This window comes from Danio rerio, chromosome 23, assembly GCF_052040795.2.
Source record: "Danio rerio strain M-AB ecotype USA chromosome 23, GRCz13ab, whole genome shotgun sequence".
Taxonomy (NCBI): domain Eukaryota; kingdom Metazoa; phylum Chordata; class Actinopteri; order Cypriniformes; family Danionidae; genus Danio; species Danio rerio.
This window is the reverse complement of record NC_141043.1, coordinates 32131033-32145299: the sequence shown is the minus strand read 5'-3', so window position 1 is coordinate 32145299 and position 14267 is coordinate 32131033. Positions and strand designations below refer to the sequence as shown.

The 14267-nt window shown below is 37.0% G+C and overlaps 1 protein-coding gene across 33 annotated transcripts in view; it reads left to right on the top strand.

The window, feature by feature from the left end:
• Positions 1-14267, top strand: part of casz1 (castor zinc finger 1) — a 333881-nt gene that overhangs the window by 154047 nt on the left and 165567 nt on the right. For 3 of the 33 annotated variants that reach the window (XM_087307328.1, XM_087307331.1, XM_087307330.1), the window contains exon 1: positions 9491-9575. The exons of 26 other annotated variants lie outside the window; for them this stretch is intronic. The gene's annotated coding sequence lies outside the window, so the exon portion shown is untranslated. Of the gene's footprint in view, positions 1-6183; positions 6352-9305; positions 9576-14267 lie in introns of those variants that run through there. 4 more of the 33 variants (XM_087307356.1, XM_087307355.1, XM_087307338.1 and 1 more) reach the window with 4 other exon arrangements.

Here is a 14267-nt window from a genome sequence, read left to right as displayed (position 1 = left end):
AAATTCACAACAATTTTATGTTTTTTTTGTTTCTCTTGATTTTTGCTATTTTTGAAAATTGTATTTAATATTTTTCCCTAACATATAAATTTGGTATACTAATTTTTTTAACCATTATTGTTAAGTTATTTTCTTAGATAACTTCAGCACTGACTAAACTAATGTATATGGAGAAATGCAATATTGGAAAGCATCTTATTAAATAATATTAATTTAAATGAGAGATTTGTGGGGGAGTGTACTCGTATATGCTGAGCACTGTATATTTAATGATGATAAACTTGCAGTTTTGACGAAGGCTATATTTATTAGGTCAAAAATACAGTAAAATTTACAATATTGTAAAATATTACTGCATTTTAAAATTATTTTTGCATTATAATATATTTAAAAATACACTTTGTTGAGATTGAAGAATTCATCACTTCAGTCTGTTTCTTCAGACGAATCTTTAAAAACAATGAAATCATTATATTGTTCTGATACAGTTGTTATAAAACTTTTTTTTATATTTGAGAAACCGTTGCTTAGTATTTACTAGATTTTAAAAACTTTTAAAAAAGTTATTTGATCAATAGGAAATTGGGAAGAACAGGGATAAAGCAAAATGCATGTATATTTGACCATAATAAATATCTTAATGTCATTTGTAATTATTGAATTCATACTTGTGGAATAAATGCATTTGTAATTTCTTAAAAATACCTATAAGGAATGTAAACTGTAAAATTGCAAAGTCACTCAGCCTGGTTGTCTTTGAAAGTTCTAGATTTTGATGAGAGAACAACTGAAATATTTGCGTTCAGCCCATCAAATTCTTCTAGGACACCACCAGTAAATCTTGGTAAATCAATTTTTTCTGTGAAGCCTTGGGTAAAAATACTGGGTGTTATCTTCGATGATGGCTTGATATTTAAAAAACAGATGCAGTGGTCAAAATTCTTTTCTTGGATTTTAAATCACTAAATGTCTTGGCTCTTTCATACCTGTCAAATCTGTTGACTGAACATCAGCCTGGTCGTTCTCTTAGGTCATCTAACCAGAGACTATTATGCAAGTTAAGGCTGAAATGCAGGGGTGACCGTGTTTTGCAGTAGCTTTTCCTACCTTGTGGAATGCTCTGCCCCTCTGTATTAGATCTGTTTCCTCCCTGTCTGTTTTTAAATCTAGGTTGAAAACTTACCTCTTTGATATGGCATTTTATCAGTGAGAATTGTTTGTTTTAGCTATAATTTTATATGTTTCTCCTCGTGATTTGTTTTGTGCATCACATTGATCAGCCTTTAGTTGTATTTAATAGTGCTACATAAATCAAATTGACATTGACATTGAGAATTGCAGTATTCTGTATATTTATTACAAAAGTGGAATCTGAAGTCCAAATTTACTTTTGAGAATTCTTAGTAAAATGAATGAATTTGATTTTCTTATTTTAATTAAAGATTTAAAAAAAATGAAAGGACATTGTCAAATAAGTTATGATTGGGTAAATATCATGAGTAACATGCACTTTTTAACTGCATATAGCTTGTTTTGAACAGAGCAAGACAGAGGTCCATTTAATAGGATTTACAAACAAACATTTTATATCAGGGCAAGGTTTGTCTTCTTCTTCTATTTGCTCCTAGGGGGGATTAATGCTGTCAATCACATTGACTGACGGCTCTCAAATCACATGTTTGCAGCAAAGTGACTGATTTTTGTCGGCCCTTGTTGGCGAGAGAATGGTGTTATCATAAGCACCTTGTTTGGAGATGCGCAAAACTGCTAAACCCGCAATTCATGAGAGATCTGTTTACAATCTGCTTCGGCCGCTAACTGCTAAGCAGTGTGCAGCGGAGCATTATGGGCCGCTTCAAGGAGAGGAGCGAGTGATTACATCCTCAAATAGCTGCCTTGTCTCTTCCAACCTCTTTAGAGGAGAAAGAACATAGTGAGCTGGAAGATATTATCTTTATAGTACACACACACACACACACACACACACACAAACACACACACTGTCACGCATCAGCTGTTTTATCAAGAAGTCCTGTGTAAGGGTTAATCTTGCTGTATTTAGTTAATATCATTGAGGTAGTCATTCATAAGAAATGCTTTTCTTATCTGATTTGTTTTTGTGTTATATACTCAATCTTACGACATTAAGTCATTTTTCACTGGCAGTTCAATGTCTTAAGCTTGACAGCTCTGCCGCTGCTGCTCCATTGATAAAGTGTCTTTTTCAAGACCATTATTTCCAATCTTCCAATTACATGCTAGTTAGTTTTATAGACTGAGGCTGGCTTAAAAAACAAGGCTAAAACAGCTGCAAATTGATCATTCTGAACTAATTTGTTACTTTTTCCTCTCACCGCAGAATCCTTGAGGGTGTTTGCATTGAAGGCACACAAATTATCTATTGGTTTACCATATTAACCCTTTCCTTGGCTATTGAGAATGCATTGGTTCCTTTATATTGGCCAAACACAAGTGTGGAATGGTTTTCTTAGATGTACGATGGTACCCAAAAAATTGCTGTTATGTACGTTTCTTATTATTTGCTATTCTGATTTCACCTTTTTGTACAGCCAAGGGAAGACAAAACATTAAAATGCTTTTTATTTTTTATTTATTAAACAGTGATTTTAGTTGTACAAAGTTCAAATTCAGTTAAAATTCACATTTTACTACAATAGTTCCTCCCAAAAGCTTAAACATATGCAAGCACATCAAAATTAATACTTCTGGATCTTGACATACATTGTATGCAAACAATTCTGAGTGACGTGTATTTTTTTAAACTTTTTTTACTTTAAAAAAAAAAAATCATGTTTATTTTAAACCCTTTTTTCTTTTTAGTAAGCTGGATTAACCAGCTCACCAGTTTGGACTTATTAATTTTGTTTAGTCTGTATATGATTTTGTTTGTCTCTCAAAGTGCCTGGTTTTAATGTAAAAAAAAAAAAAAAAAACTACTGCATCATGGAGGGCCTGAGGGTGAGTAAATTAACAGCGCTTTTCTGTAAACTATCTCTTTGAGCACAGCTAATGCTGCAAACTATATGGAGCCCTATTATTTGCACATTACTGTGATGTTAAAGGCTACAAAAAACAACAAAGCCCAACCTTTACATTTCAGTTGCCGTTTACCTTTATATATTATAATCTACACTCAATTTAAAAAAGAAGGTATGCACCTGTAAATTGTACATAGGTCAGTTTTTATATTAGTGTCTAAATTAAAAATAAAGGAAGAACTTTTTACTTCACTTCATTCTTGAAATATAATGATTTACACAGTGGCTTTCATAACTTTTCATAACGTATTTATGTAAATGTACATTCATGAACATATTAAATGACATGATATAAGTATTGATATCTGCAGTTATTTAAAGAAATGTTTTTCTCTAGAGTTAATTTCCTTAGCAAAATAGTGAGCAAAATAGATTTAAATTAAATAAAGGGGTCGATAACTTTACAATAGTGTTCCTTTAGTTAATGTTAGTTTACTTACAAGAACTATGAATGAACAGTACTTGTCCAGCATTTATTAGTCACAGAGTAGTTCAGTGTTTAAAATGCATTATTAAAATCCAACATTATGCTTGTTAACATAAGTTAATGCCCTGTGCATTAACAAAGAATAGTAATGAATGTATTGTTCATTATTTCTTCTTATTAGCAAATACTAACTTTAAGGAATGGAGCCTTTTTGTAAAGTGTTAGCAATAAAACCTATATGCAAAATATTGTTTAATAGCTTTTTCTTTCTGAACTCATTCCATAGTTGAAATACTGACATGAGTTATTCATTCAGGTTTATTTTGTGTCGTAATTAGTAGTAACGAAAAAGGACAGATTGGCTTTTTTATAATTGAACATCCGTCATAAAAAAAATCTAAATATAATAATTTTTTTGTAATTTTCTAATGAAATGAGTAGAATTTGAAAGACTTTTTTATCTTATCTGAGGTACAGATTGCTGTCATTGGAGGAGAGTTGCACTATATTGTGTCTACAGTTGGGTTTAAAAAAAAAATGGAATTTCAATTTAATAAATAAAAAATTAACCCAATATTTGACCCATTCATATTTGACCCAACAATGGATAAATACAACCCAGCATATTTTAGAACGTAGTTTTATTCATTCATAAACTCAAACAGCAAAGAATAAATATTCAGTCTTGGGATTTAAGAATTGATTTGTTCAAATGATGCGCTAGAAGTTTTAAGTTCCCCATACCCAGTGGTTAAACAACAAAATGCAACTGAAATTCCGTTATTTAAAAAAATTCAGAATAAATATGTATGCCGCTACACCCCTAGTCCTCTTCCTTTAAAAGTGGACTGGCGGTTTTATTCAGCTGGTTTGGTATAAAGGCCATGTCTTATGTCTTAAGTCAATCACTCTACATTGTATATTGCTTCATACATTAAAGCTATAGGACGATGCAAACAGCAGATTATATTGCACTGTCCATTAAATGTTTTTAATAGTGAAGCTGCATTAGAGATTTTATTTTTACAGTAATAAATACATCACTTATTGAGGCTTTTTCCCAGTAGAGGCCAAACTGCATTAGTACATTGACCATTAGGATACAGGAAACACACATGCATTTAATGTATACTATATTACGTCGTCTATATGAAGCAAGCCATTTTGAATGAGTTTTCCTCAAGTAAACAGTGTTCATTTGTTCTATTCAGATGGAAACAGAGAGCGGGGACAGGCAGAGGACTGTTTATCCCGCCTGCTCTGATCTATACGACCCCTTTGTAAATAAATCTTCACAAAGTGCAAGCGCGAATTTTATCTGAAATGTGGTATTTAGGAGATTCAGAGTGAATGATGATATGTGACAATCAGTCACAGCAATTAGTGTAACTGTTAAGAGCCCTTTTTGTTTTCTCTCACCCATACAGAATGTCACAAATAAATCCTCGCTTGCATTTGCATATTAATTGGATCGGAGACGTCAAGCATCTTTCATTAAGCAAAATGATCTGCATATTTGGAGACATAAAATAGTTTATTTCGACGTGGGAAAAGAAGTCATTGAAAATTGACCGCACATATGATGTAAACTTTGTTGATGGAGCCTGACAGCTTAACCCCTTCAGTGCCAGACGGAACTGTGGTGATGGCCTATTGTTACTGAGACAAAGCTGTAATTGCAACGTGCGGAATTAGGCATTGTCGAAGCCTAAATGAGACATCGCTCGGACAAGTTTCGTACCATGCGCATGTCTGTTTAAACAGGGTTTATTCCATGTTTTGAGTCGAATGATAGGGGCATTTTAGGTTATCGCAGTGTAACCCGTTCGGTCGATTAAATGAGTTAATGCGCAAATTCAGCGCAGGAAAAAAAGGACATCATTTCAAGCGATTAACTTATGATCTGTGGCTCACAATGGAACGGCAAATTGTCTGTTTCTTTGTGTGGCATAGTTTGCCGATATTCTCTCTCCTTTTAAATGTGTCACATGAAAAGCAAATATAATGGAGGACTAATTTGAAACGGACCTGGAGGGAAAAGAGTGTTGTGTGTGTCAGACATCGCAATGCTTTTGTTTTCCTTCCATTCTAAAGGGAAAAATCGACACTGGTTTGGGTTCGATATGATTAAGGAACAGAGAGGACGGTAATGGAAGGGCTGTGTATCGCGGGGTCTACATGGTTAGGGGCTAGACTTGTGAATAATTTGATTAGGTTGCAGGGGAATATATCTGAAGGATTATGTAAATAGCCTTGCCCCCATGCAGAATTCTTTTGAACTCCTCAGAAGTCGCATCTGTCGGGGTCGCTTGCCAGACAGGACGGCCGCCCGCCCGCCCGACTTTCGCGTTGGCTGATTCCTCTGTGTTTCAGCAAAGTGTTTAAAGGTCATATTGAGAACAAACAACGCTGGCCCTGGTGCGGCTTAAAGGCCCTCCGTCTGAAACGACTCGAATTTATCTTCCGGCGATTAAAAATGAATGATGATTACCAATGCGTAAACATTCTCGGCGCTTTAATGCGTTTATTGTCCCAGAATAATTAGTCTTCATCATCATCTTCCAGCTCTTTAATGCACGGCATGTACATTCGGAAGCATTTTCCACTCTCTCTCGTTTCACCTCTTTGATTATGAGATTTTTCCCTTGGCCTTATTTGGTGCATTTCTGGGTGGGGATGTGTTTGTATGGAGCTCTATGGCAACCAAAGTCAAGGTGACCAAGACCATGTTGAACACATTAGATTAGCAGAACACAGAAGCAGAGACAATGCAGCTTGCACAAAATGCAATTTATCTGGTGCCTGATTGTGGGCCCTTTCAGAAAGCAGCCCAGCTCTCCTGCCTGCCGGTGGATTTATTGCAGAGTAAGTCTTTCTGCTCCTCCTGTTGTGCCTGTGTCTGCGCTGCTTGCTTTGCTCACTGACTATTTTGGCCAGTTAAGGATTAAAGAGAGAAAATGTGTTGATGATTCCAGGACAGGAATGTCTGTGAACTGAGAAATTTAGGTCCGAGTCTGTGTGAGCGCCTGGGATGTATCTTCATCCACTATATATATTTTTTGTCCTTATTTAGAAACTTCCTTGAACTGAAATGTTCATTTTTTGCTCTTGTGTTAGACTGTTTATATTGTTGCTAGAGGAGTTACTATGCAGAGCCACCGGCCATGTTTATCTTGAGAGGTGAAGAAAAAAAAAAAGCTCTGTCAAGACTGCTTTGTGACTTAATTTATACATGGGCTGATTCTCTTTTGAATGAGGAATGAAGTAGTTTAGCAAGATAAAAAATGTTGAATACATGTTATAAATTTTGCAGGTGTTTTAAAGCACTGAGAAATAACCACGCACGCAGAAAGCATTTTTATGAGAACTGTATCCTTAGGATTTGATGTATTTGATTCCTGAGAGGCTGAGGCGTTTGATTTGTCTGGTTTATGATGATCAGAAAACATTTTTCATATCTGGGTGAGTCTTATAGATACGTGTCAAGGTTACAATTTACTGTGAAATCAAGGGGGGGGGGGGGTAATTTATGTGTATAGAATTTGCGGAAGTTGTTGAGTTGCATTTTGTGGTTTTGTAAATTAATTATACATGATGATATATACTGTAAGGTGAGGTACAGTGCAATACAATAATAAATTTTTTGTTGCATGGTCAATTCTAATTTGTGTTCTGTATACAGTACAACAAACGCAGATACTACCATGATGTAACAAAAGAGAGAACTGAAATTAGAACAATATATTACATGCACGCACACACACACACACACACACACACACACACACACACACACACACACACACACACACACACACACACACACACACACACACACACACACACACACACACACACACACACACACACTTGTATAGCCATCTATAAAAAATACTTTTTTTCACAAATTTCTATAGAATTTATGATTTTTAGGATGTATATTCTGCTATCCTACCCCTAAATCCAACACAGTAAACAATCTGCATTTTTACATTTTCAAAATACTTCATTCTGTGTGATTTATGATGCATTTTTTTGTTTTTCTTCGTATATTAAAAAAGTCCACACAAGGTCAAAATGTACCTGTATTGCTATATTTGTGGGGGTATTTGGTCCCCATAACATGTGGAAAACAAGGGAGACACACACATAATATAATAAAATTATAATTAATTAATTCATTTTCTTGTCGTCTTAGTCCCTTTATTAATCCGGGGTCGCCACAGCGTAATGAACCGCCAACTTATCCAGCAAGTTTTTACGCAGCGGATGCCCTTCCAGCCGCAACCCATCTCTGTGAAACATCCGCACACACATTCACACACACTCATACACTACAGACAATTTAGCCTACCCAGTTCACCTATACCGCATTTCTTTGGACTGTGGGGGAAACCGGAGCACCCGGAGGAAACCCACGCGAAGGCAGGGAGAACATGCAAACTCCACACAGAAACGCCAACTGAGCCGAGGCTCGAACCAGCGACCCAGCGACCTTCTTGCTGTGAGTTGACAGCACTGGTCTGGGCTCTCCAAGTTGTTGTGAAGCCATCCATTGATATTTTGGTGGTGTTTTTGGGTCATTTTCCTGCTGGAAGATGAACCGTCTCCAAAGTCTGAGGTCAAGAGTACTCTGAAGCAGGTTTTCATTTAGGATGTCTCTATACATTGCTGCATTCATCTTTTCCTCTATCCTGACTAGTCTTCCAGTTCCTGCTGCAGAAAAACATCTCCACAGCATGATGCTGCCACCACCATGCTTCACTGTGGGGATGGTATTAGCCTGGTGATGAGCGGTGCCTGGTTTTCTCTAAACGTAACACCTGGTATTCACTCCAAGGAGTTCAGTTTTAGGCTCAAAGCAAAGGCTGTGAATATTATTTACATGTGATTTTCTTTTCAGGTTTTTATTTTTAATAAATTTGCAACAATTTTCACATTGTCATTATGGGGTATTGTGTGTAGAATTTTGAGGAAATAAATGAATTAAATCCATTTTGGAATACGGCTTTTAACAAAAAAAGCAGAAAAAGTGATGTGCTATGAATACTTTCAGGATGCACTGTACATCATAAGAGGTACAGCATAGGTCTCAAACTCGATTCCTGAAGGGCCGCAGCTCTGCACAGTTTTCCTCCAATCCTAATCAAACTCAGCTGATCCAACTAATCAAGGTATTCAATACTACTAGAGACTTTTAAGCAGGTGTGAATTGGAGGTGGTTGGAGCTAAACTATGCATAAACTATTGACCTTATTCTCCGCAGACGAGCAGGCGCTGCCATTTAAATCTTTTTGGCACAAGACTTCCGGTCTCATTCACTTCCATTCATTTTTAGACATTAAAAACTGCTCGTTTTGCTGTTTGATGTTGTAAATTGATATTTTCTTGTGATATTATTCTACTTGGTCTGTATAGTCATGCAAACATTTGTTTGTAGAGCAAGTAGTTTGACCGTTTTTTGCCGTTTATTATTCCTTGTCATTTCCCCCAAAGGCGACTGAAACGGAAGTTCTAAGACAATCGCGAAAACAGGCGCACTAAGCATTTTAGAATAAGGTCAATACATTTACACATAAACACATTTAATTAACAAAACTGTATTTATTATTTCTTCCTTAAGATTTAGAGGTTAAATAAATGGCTTGGACTTGTTCCTGACTCACCCATATAATCATTGCCACCAGCAACATCAAGCCCTACATGATCAGTTTCCAAAACAGCTAAATGCCACTAATTTTGTCAGCTGCTGTTGTGCGCGGCTCCTCCCCAGCAGCACGTTAAATATCAGTGATAATTTATGCTCCCCTCTGCGCCATGGCCGGGGCTGCACTTTGCGTTAAAGCATATGGTTGTTAAGAAGGGAAGTGTTAAAGAATGCTTCATCGAAACTGCTCTGGGCCTTGCCAATGTTAAAAGTAATCGCTTTGGCAGACGCTATATTTGAAACCTTCAAACGCGTCTAACTTTACATAAAGTCGAAAACCCGAGACCTGTTAAGCTCAGTGTTCTTTGGGTTGCCAAGAGCGCCGTCTGTCCCTGTCTTTCAGTCGGCGAGATCAGGCCTGTAATGCACCAGTGTCTTTCCTGTACGTGAGTATGTCCCGCTCACCGCCGCATGAATTCTGGGACTGTTTTACACTCTCTTGTCTTTGTGTTTGGGTCTATCTGTGTTTGTCGGTGGCCTTGCACCGGCTGTGGAATGAATGCACTGCTCCAGCAGGAAGGAGAGAACATACTGAAAAGAGTTTAAAAACACATTCTGCGTATGGATATCTCAGTTGCTGGGCTTGAGAAAAGCAGTGGTGTGTTTAGGTCTCTGCTGAAGTGGTGGCTGTGAGTGATTTAAAGGGGACAGCTGGATAACAGCGTTTTTTTTATTCTATTTTTATTCTATTTTCAGCCTGCCTTTTTTGTTAGGAGGACTCATTGTGCTGTTGCTGCATGGTGCTGTTGGGCTTACTAGTGTGAAGTTTAAACAGGAGAAGGGAAATCTGAGGGGACTTGCTGTTTTGTTAAAAACTAGGGAAAAGAAATGGGAAAAAAGCAGGAAATTGCAACCAGGAGACAGGGCTACGTTTATCTGCTTCCTTTTTAAAATCTCAAGGAAAAATGGAAAGGAAAACAGAATTTCTCAATAAGGGTCAGGGAGCATTTCTTCTGATTGGAAAAGAACGGAACTAACCTTTGGAGGGGGGAAAATGATATGAAATGAATTTTGGGTTCAGTTCTCAGTGTACTGTTAAAATGTTGTTGTTTTTTTTATGTTGTTGTTTTTTTTTGAAGCAAAACAGTTGCAAGAAACTAAATTACCAAGACAACTTTTTTTTTTTTTAGAACTGCATCATAGAATCTCGAGTTTGTTAGTAATTAAAGGGATAGCTCACTCAAAATTGAATTTAATCACGCTTCACTTATTTCAAACATTTGTGAGTTTCTTTCTTTCATTGAACACAAAAGAAGATATTTTGAAAAATGTAACCATTGACTTTAATAGTATCTACTTTTCTGCTATGGAAGTCAATAGTTAAAGGTTTTCAGCTATCTTTTGTGTTTAACAGAAGAAAGAAACTAAAAAAAGGTTGAAGGTAAGTAAATGATGAGTAATCCTTTAGTGAAATGTCCCTATAAGACAGAGTTGCGAGACTTATAGTCATAATTTCAAGGTGAAAAACATCTGAACTGTGAGATTTTATCATGCAATTCTGAGATAAAAAGAATTATGAGATAAACGTCTCAATTCATTTTGTATATGTTTTTCAGTGGCAGAATTTTCAGATTAGCAAGCATTCATATACACTCACCGGCCATTTTATTAGGTACACCTTACAATTGACAATACAGTTAGACCCCCACAGAACTGCCCTAATCCTTCATGACGTATATTCAACAAGATACTGGAAATGTTCCTCAGTGATTTTGGTCCATATTGGCATGATAGCGTCCATATTTTTTAGCTGCACATCCATGATGTGAATCTCCCATTCCACCACATCCCAAAAATGCTTTATTGGAATGAGGTCTGGCGACTGTGGAGGCCATTTGAGTACAGTGAACAGTGAAGATGATTCCTGCTTTATGACATGGCGTGTTACATTGTGGTCATAAAGGGTTGCACGTGGTCAGCAACAATACTCAGGTAAGCTGTGGCGTTGACACAATTCCCAATTGGTTCTAATGGAGCTCAAAGTGTGCCAAGAAAATATCCCCCACACCATTACCTGCCTAAACCGTTGATACAAGGCAGGACGGATCCATGCTTTCATGTTGTTGACGTCAAGTTCTGACACTACAATTCAAATGTCGCAACAGAAATCAAGACTCATCAGACCAGGCTATGTTTTTCCAGTCTTTTTTTGTCCAATTTTGATGAGCCTGTAAGAATTATAGCCTCAGTTTCCTGTTCTTAGCTGACAGGAGTGGTACCCGGTGTGGTCTTCTGCTGCTGTAGCGCATCTGCCTCAAGGTTCAATGTGTTCTGCAGTCAGAGATGCTCTTCTTCATACCTCAGTTGTAACAATTGGTTTTTTGAGTTGCTGTTGCCTTTCTATTAGCTCGAAGCAGTCTGGCCTTTCTCCTCTGGCCTCTGTCGTCAACAAGGCATTTGCGTCTGCAGAACTGCCACTCACTGGATATTTTCTCTTTTTCAAACCATTCTCTGTAAACCCTAGAGATGATTGTGCATGAAAATCCCAGTAGATCAGCTGTTTCTGAATTATTCAGACCAGCCCGTCTGGCACTACCAACCATGCCACCTTCAAAGTCACTTAAATCACCTTTCCTCCTCATTCTAATGCTTCGTTTGAACTGCAGCAGATCGTCTTTTTAGCCATTTGATTGGCTAATTAGAAATTTGCATTAATGAGCAGTTGGACAGGTGTACCTAACAAAGTGGCCAGTGAGTGTATACAGTAGTCAACATTTGAAGTGGATAAAATAAGGTTACTAAAATCTCAAGCTATTGCACAACAACCATATTGATCAACTTTTTTGGTCCACATCAAATGTCGACTATTGTATACTGGCCTAACTTAGCAATCCTCCATAATCAACGCCACGTGTGGGTGTGTATGTATAATAATAACAAGTAATCCTCGTTAGAAGTCACCTGGATAGTCGTTCATGCTTTGCAATCATATGTATGTGTGTGAGGCAAGATATACAGGTATTATTACCCCCGAGAGGTGAAAGGTCAAGAATTAAGCAAACTGCCTGCTTAGAGCTGTGCACTAGAGATCTCACTCCTCTGGCCCTGAAAATACTCCAGTGACTTGTCTAAATAATCAGGCAGTTCTCTAGCATAGATAACAGCACTGATAAATAAACACAAGAGGCTGAAGCTAAACACTGACAGTGCTATAAGAGCGAGCGGCCATGCAGTTTTTTAGAGCTGGGGATTTGTAGCGTGTCAAGTGCTAAGGGGTTAATTTGTTTCTCTGGTTAGTGCTACCTTTGGTCCAGAGTGCATTTCTCCTATTATGTTTTTTGACCTTCTAAAAAGGAACAGTCGGTTTTGACCTCATTCATGAAAAAATGGGGGGAAAACAATAGACGGGGTGGGTGAAGGAAGTCACATCATATCAAAATGAGATTAGAAACTAAAGAAAGGGCATTAAAATCCACCCTTGGTAAATAAAACACCAGTAAACCTCTTGACATTGAAGTAAATTGATAAAAAAGGCATTGAAGTATCTGTCCATGGCAATATATGGTTTTGCAAGAAAAGCTGTTTTCAATAAAAAATATTTATACATGATTTTAAAAAAATGTATGTTTTTTGAAAAAACTACTGTATACATCATTTCAGATAAATATGCATATTAAGTATCAATTAAATGTAGTTCTTATTAATAGTATAAAATGTTTACTTCTATATTTCATTATTCATTTTCCTTTTAGTTAATATTTGGTTGTCTCATGTTTTTAAATATATCTATATTTTTATGAATTATTTTTTGTTTTTTGTTTTGGTATTTTAAATCTAAGGTATACTAAATGAAAATCAGAATTGTTTTGTGGCAGCTGTCTGAAATTAAATCAGTTTTATATATAGTTTTATATACTCACCGGCCACTTTATTAGGTACATCTTACTAGTATAAGGATAGACCCCCTTGTGCCTTCAGAACTGACTTAATGTTGACATGATAGTTTTGTCAGCTGCACGTATATGATGTAAATCACCCGTTCCACCACATCCCAAAGGGGCTCTATTGGATTGAGATCTGGTGACGGTGGAGGCCATTTGAGTACAGTAAACTCATTGTCATGTTCAAGAAACCAGTCTGAGATGATTCACGGTCTATGACATGGCGGTGCTAATGGGCCAAAAGTGTGCCTATAAAATATCCCCCACACCATAACACCACCAGCAGCCTGCAGCGTTGATACATGGCTGGATGGATACATGCTTCTTATGTTGTCATCGCCAAATTCTGACCCTACCATACGAATGTCAAGACTCATCAGACCAGGCAACATTTTTTCAACCTTCTATTGCCCAATTTTGGTGAGCCTCAATTTTCTGCTCTTATCTGACGGGAGTGCTGCTGTAGCCCATCTGCCTCAAAGTTTGACGTATTCTGCATTCAGAGATGCTTTTCTGCATACCTTGATTGTAACAATGGTTATTTGAGTTACTGTAGCCTTTCTATCAGTTTAAACCAGTCTGGCCATTCTCCTCTAACCTCTGACATCAACAAGGCATTTGCACCCACAGAACTTTCTCTTTTTCGGACCACACGCTGTAAACCTTAGATATGGTTGTGCTTGAAAATCCCAGTAAATCAGCAGTTTCTAAAATACTCAGACCAGCCTGTCTGGCACCAAAAACCATGCCATGTTCAAAGTCACTTAAATCAATTTTCTTCCCTATTCTGATGCTTGGTTTGAACCCCGGCAGATAGTCTTGAAGATGTCTACATGCCCAAATGCATTGAGTTTTTGCCATGTCATTGGGAATTTGTGTTAACGAGCAGTTGGACAGGTGTACCTAATAAAGTGGACGGTGAGTGTATTTCTTTGTATAATATTATACAATTTATTTGATTGTAAACATAAAATATATACTACACACACACACTAAAATATGATATAACTTCTATGTCTGTATTTGCATTCAGTAATCAGGATTTTAATACTGAGTTGTTGCAGAAAAAATACACAAAGGTCTGTAGGGGGCAGAGAGAAAGAAGGAAAGAAATACAGTGAGGAGGATGTCAGCACATTATCACACATAGTCAAAAGATCTCCAAATGCGTTAGGTCCCATATAAGGTAATGA